Raw genomic sequence first — 6,255 nt, forward strand, 5'->3', positions numbered from 1 at the left:
TTACATGATATCAATGAACTGAAAAAGAAATGAGGGAAACAGTAAAGTTTAAAATATTTTAATCCTCAAAAATTGTTCAAACAAGACTTTCTTTATTAGTCTCCCAGCAGACATGAAGACTACAATGACCCTTACATCTATCTTATTCCTGACATAAGGCTAGCATTCGCCTTAGGGAAGCTGATGTTCACAGGGTGTATTTCTCAATGGAATTAAAGTTCAGTAATCAGCAAAAATTTAGAGAGACGGAAATACTTATGAGCTAATTTGTAGACTCTCTTCTACCTGCATGCAGCACAAAGCTGTCCTTGATGAACTATTCTCCACCAGAAGGATCTTTATTCAGTGGAACAGAATTTTGAAGGCACTGAGGCCTACTGACATGGTACACCTATTCAAAAACTAACATCATTCGTGTGGGAGAATTGTCTGTATTCTGTCAGTCATGTTTTAAATAAATACTGATTGGCCAGGTAGGAAGTATAGGTGCGACAACCAGGCATGAAGTAAAGGTAGGGCAATGAGGGCAGGAGAATTCCAGGAAGGAAAAAGCCCATTCCTTCCCAGTCTTTCCCAGATCACTAATGAAGCAGGTTGTGATTCGCCCTGCTGAAAAAGGTACTGAGCCATGTGACTAACATAGATAAGAGTAATGGGTTAAAAAAAGCAACAAGATCTAATATAAAACCTGACCTAATTGGCCAAACAGTTATATCTAATGTAGACTCTCTGTGTCACTTTCTCAGAAACAAATGGCCAGGGAACTGGGCAGGACATAAACCACAACAAACAGGCCTTCATGAAATTGATTGGTATCTACATGGATAACTGCATCCACAGAAAGCCGGAAAGAGCTTGGGAAAGAATAGAGTAAAGCATGTTTTCTTGGGAGCAGGAATTTCATGGATCTGTTCTGTTTGCTAGAGGCAACCAAGTGCTCTCATTTAAGAGGGGCTTCCTGACTCAGCATTAGCTGCAAAAACCTGGTCTTTCAAAGAAGTCCTGCCAAGAAACATTTAAATGGTGTTGATGTAAAGCTGACTACATGTTTTTCAATTTTTTTTGCCATAGAATGGAAAAAGTTGTGCTGTTTTAAAATGCTGACTTTCTAGGCTGTCCTGCCAGGGCAAACTCTGAGTCTTTCAGGCAGGCGGACTGAGTACGGAGCATTTGAGTATGGTTTGTAAGTACACTGCTGCAGCTTGCTTCCTGGCAGGGACCTTGAAATGCTGTAGAGTTAGGGCAATAAACATGTCTCTGTCCGGTACCTATGGCAAAATGCTGGCATCTCAGAAAGCTAAGAAATGGACTGGATGCAGTTGTCAAATCCCCGGCTTTGATCCTACCCATATTGCGTGGTAAATTAAAGTCACATGTGGTCAGAAAAAGAGAGATATACAGTAAAGAGAGATTAAAAGACAAAGAAAACCTCTCAATGGTTTACTGTTTGCTTAAAAATATGTGCAGGCTTGAAAAAAAGTTAATTTCCTTTAAATAAAAAAGAAAAAGAGAGTAGTTGGGATTGGTGGTACATACCTTTAATCACAACAATTCAGAGAGAGAGGTAGACTGACTTCAAGGTGTGGTAGCACATACTGTCAATCCCAAAGCCTGGGAGGCAGAGACAGACAGATTTCTGTGAGATCAAGGTGTGGTAGTGCACACATTTAATCCCAGAACTGAGGAGACAGAAGCAGGGAAGATCTTTGTGAGTTCAAGAACAACCTGGTCTACAGTGTGAGTTCCTGGACAAAGATAAACAGAAACCCTCTCTCAAAAAGCCAAAAATTAAAAATAAAAGAAATAGAGTTTAAAATAAAGCCACCTAAGGGTGGAAAACACACAGAGAATCTTGATACTGTATGATATTATGCTCTTGTGAAATGTTTGAATGCTGAAGAAGGAGCAACAGCTGCTAAAAGATATTTGCTTATAAATGAGTCTAAATTAACCCAAGATAGGTATTTTGAAAATACTTTAAATGCAAACTTGAAGTCAAAATGTATGTTACTTTGGAGAAGAGATTGTGCTTTTCCTTCCACAGGAAATGAGAGGCTGTGGGTTCATTCTGAGTCAAGAAAACTCAGGGTTGATCAAAGAATACTACCTGAGAAATCTCCAGTAGGAACAGATGGTCTAAATGTCTGAGTTCTACATCCAGAACATATTTAAGATGCTGAGAGAAACGATCATGTCTCTCAGGACACCTCAGTCAGGACCTGACAAATTTTTATTAGGGACCCATAAGATTATCACTGCCCTCAACTCGCTGCAATTGCCTGGAAAACTATGCCCACATTCTTAAAAAATCCACAGGATTTGTTTCCTTAGATTTTTAAAAAAGAGGGGGAGCTGGTGCAGGAGAATTGTGTGTATTCTGTCAGTCATGTTTTAAATAAATGCTAATTGGCAAGGAAGGAAGTACAGGTGGGACAACCAGAAAGGAATTAAAGGTAGGGCAATGAGAACAAAAGAATTCAGGGAAGGTAGAAGCCCATTCCTTCCCATTTCTGCCCAGATCACTAAAGAAGCAGTATGTGATCTGCCCCACTGAAAAAGTTACTGAGACATTTGGCTAGCATGGATAAGAGTAATGGGTTGATATAAGCTACAAGAGCAAATAAGAAGCCTGAGCTAACGTGCTAATCAGTTTACATCTAAAGTATACCCTCTATGTGACTTTCTCTGGTACTAAATGGCTGGGTAACTGGGCAGGACATAAACCCCAGCAAGCAGGCTCTCCTGGTACACAACACTAAAGAAATGATGAGATTGCAAATAATTCAGGCTGAGATTTATCTTCAGTCAATTTTCCTGTTAAATCCATGCCTTTGAAAGTGTATATGTAGATATTAAATATGGTCATAAAAGTGTTATAAACCCATTTGCTCACTTCAAGTACCATGACTACCTCAATGGCACGATCTATGGCCTTTGTTGTTCCTGGGAAGATTGCATTAAATAAAAGAGTTCTCTATAAAAATTTTAAATATTTTGAGAGTGGATTGAAATGTAATAATGGAAAATAAGTAGTAACACAAAGCTTGTGGGATTTTCAAAAAACTATATTAAACCATTATCCTTCTTAATTTTTACAATTGTAATCATTTTAAGTGTCTCTTAAATATAAGCAACTCAAGTTTTTGTTGCTTTTCTGTCATAGAATTCAGTACTATCACTTGGCCGTTTAGTAAAAGAAGTCACATATTGTACAGCAGAGATGCCTGCAAACCCATCTATGATTCAGATCTACTCCTAACATGCAAGGTACAATAGTCAGTACAGCTGCACACCAGAAGTGGATGGGATAATAATAGGTGACACTTCTGTGGACTGAAATTATGATCAGTCATATAAAACAAAGATCACGTGTCCTCTGCAGGTAATCAAATGAAATTGCATATCATCATATTCAAGGAAATAAATCCAGTCTTAAAGACAAGGATGGCACTGATGTTTCAACTACTAAAGAGGAAAACATAACAAGGCTGGGTTGATATATAAGTATAATTATTACATCAGATGAAGGGGACGAGTGAGGGAAATACATGGTATATAGGGATATTTGTGCTAAGTGACACATGCATATCTGAGCATAGCGTAATATTCTTAAAATAGCACGTACTAACTAATAGCTTGTAGTTGTGCATAATGAAACTCTGTCTCTCAAGCAAACAATCACTAAGCAATCTTTGTTATGACCAAAAACACAGTCAAAATCTGCTTACAATTGGATGACCCGGGCATTAAAGAATAAAAACAATTTAACAGGAGCATATTAGGAAGATCATAGAGTCAGTTATAGAAGAAAAAAAAGAACTCATGAGTACTAACAGCCATATTGTACTTTATTCAGGAAATGAAATCATGGACACAACAACACAAACAAGTAAACTCATGGTTTTGGAAACATCCTCTGAGTGCACAGGGTGGAAGCTGTTGCTCATCACTGAGCATCTGGGACAGTGAGGTGGTGTGGAAGGAACAAACTCAGCCACCATTTGACAGCAGAAGGAGAAGAATCTCAGGAGAATGCCCTCCCTCTAAGGGATCATCACAGACACATGGAGGTGAAGGGTGGAGAAAATTCTTCTGCAGCATGACAGACTGTAAAGCAAAGATGTACGTGTTTCTGTGGAAGTGGGGGAAGATAGATTTCCTCCTGTTCTTTTGGTCCTGGAGACTGCTGCAGCACTCGCATGTTCTTCTGTGGGCACTTCTGCTGGCAAGGTGGATGAGGTTGCACAGGAGCACAAGTCCACTGTCATGGCTGAGGGGGGCATGGTTGTGGGCTCCTTGGAAGAGGACAAGGCTGTGGGCATATTGGAAGAAAAAAGGCTGTGTTCACATTTGACGATTACAAGAATATGGCCACGTTGGAGGAGTATAAGGACCTGGACATATTGGAGTAGAAATCTGTGTGCACACTGGAGGAGGAGTACAAGTCTGTGGGCACGTTGGAGGAAAATAAATCTGTGGGCACATTGGAGGAGGACAAGCCTGTGGGCACTTCAGTGGTCGAGAAGTCTCAGAAGACTTTGTGGGTGAGCACACAGAAGTCTGACTTGGCTGCTGGCACTGCTGCTCTTGAGAAGACATTGTGCTGAAGTCTCAGGATCTGAAAGACATTACATGACAGTGTTAGGGGTGATCGACACTTAAAGGAAAGATGGAGACATGGAACGTCACATCCACTTCTCTGTCCACACATGTACATATTCCCCCACCCCAGTTGTATGAAAGCCTGGAATTTCCCTTTGCTTTCTGCAATTTTTGGCACTAGCCTTGTGTAGTAACCATAGTTTCATGCATTATTCCAGGATAGAAACACATTATTTCAGTGAAACTAGGCACTTTGAACACAGAAATGCATTTAAAACAGACAGCTTCAAGTTCTAGAACCCTGAGGAATATTGATAACACATTCCTGTCTCCATTATCACTAGTGACATCCCAGGTTTTGTGGGGTAGCAGAATAAAGGACAGCTCAGGCAAGTCCCAGGTTCTGATCTCTGCTAATGGCTAGGGTTCTGAAAAGGACACCAAAAGATGCATGTGAAAGAGAAAAATACTCTGCTCAACATCCTAACAAATAAAAGGAAAAGTCACGTTTCACCGTGAATCATTGTATCCATTATTATTTCTGATTGCTAAATTGTTGCTATTCTTCCCATGAAAACAACAGGACCCATCACTCTTAGTCCCTCCAAACTGATAGGAGCAAATAAGCAGACCATAAAGACAGACCAAGTCAGGAAACACTCACCAGGTTCTCCAAAGGAGTCCAGGAATTGAGCACCAGGAGTCTGCAGTCACACAGTCAAGGGCCTCTTTATATGACTGGCTGCCCCGCCCAGTGTGACTAGAGCTGTTATTGTGGGCAGGACCGGTGATTTACCATCCACAATGAAAATCCATGTATGACTGACTTAACAGGGACCATAAAAAATTGGAAATGTCTTGTTCCTGACCACCATTGCTGTAGAGGTCCTGTGACTCAGTGGCCACTCCTGTCTTTTCAGTTTCAGCAAGATCTCCCTGGTTATCTTAGTTGTCTTTCTAGAATGAAGTCAATATTTCTTTTCTTTGTTACACCTCTCTTGTGTCTTGTTCTTTCTGTGTAGTTGACTGATATACTTTGTTGCATTGGCACATTTATATTCTTGTTTTAGGTATAATTTGCCTGTGTTCGAAATGGAGGACAGTATTACAGGTGACTCCAGCTGTGCTCTCCGCTGCATCTTTGAGAAACCTCTTTCAGGAGACTAGTCAGGATCCCTGCCTAGGTTTAATTCTTTCTGTTACCACAGAAAGTCAAATATGCTGCTCATAGTGGAGGTTGCTGAGCTTGAGGCATAATCAGGTCCTACTCATGACTGCCATCTCAAATGGCATATTAGTGGTATATATTTAGACTCCCCTCTAATGAAAACTATAAGACTGCTTATCATGACAATAGATGAACTAAAATTACACCCGTCCTAAGGAAGCATGATCTTTCTTCGATATTTGGCATAAAGACCACAATCTCTCACATTTATTTTATGAAAAATCATTGTTGAGCCCACCTTAGCAATGATACACACCAACGTGAGTATCTTCTAGAACTTAAAAAGCAAATAATACACTAAATCGCAATATGCATCACATGTACTCAGACCAACACCCATGCATGCACACTCACAGGTAGTATCAGTCTGACATTTTTATCTGCTACATAACTACTAATATTACTTCTTGATTTTCTAATGTTTG

The 6,255-nt window shown here is 40.0% G+C and overlaps 1 long non-coding RNA gene across 1 annotated transcript; it reads right to left on the reverse strand.

Moving 5' to 3' along the window:
* Positions 1-3,827: 3,827 nt before the first annotated feature.
* LOC148119398 (uncharacterized) lies at positions 3,828-5,326 on the reverse strand. Its single transcript, XR_015735261.1, has 2 exons — positions 5,267-5,326; positions 3,828-4,618 (listed from the first exon to the last, which is right to left on the reverse strand). It is a non-coding gene; the product is annotated as an uncharacterized LOC148119398 (long non-coding RNA).
* Positions 5,327-6,255: the final 929 nt, after the last annotated feature.

This window comes from Myodes glareolus, chromosome 17 (genome assembly GCF_982192425.1).
Source record: "Myodes glareolus chromosome 17, mMyoGla1.1, whole genome shotgun sequence".
Classification (NCBI taxonomy): Eukaryota; Metazoa; Chordata; class Mammalia; order Rodentia; family Cricetidae; genus Myodes; species Myodes glareolus.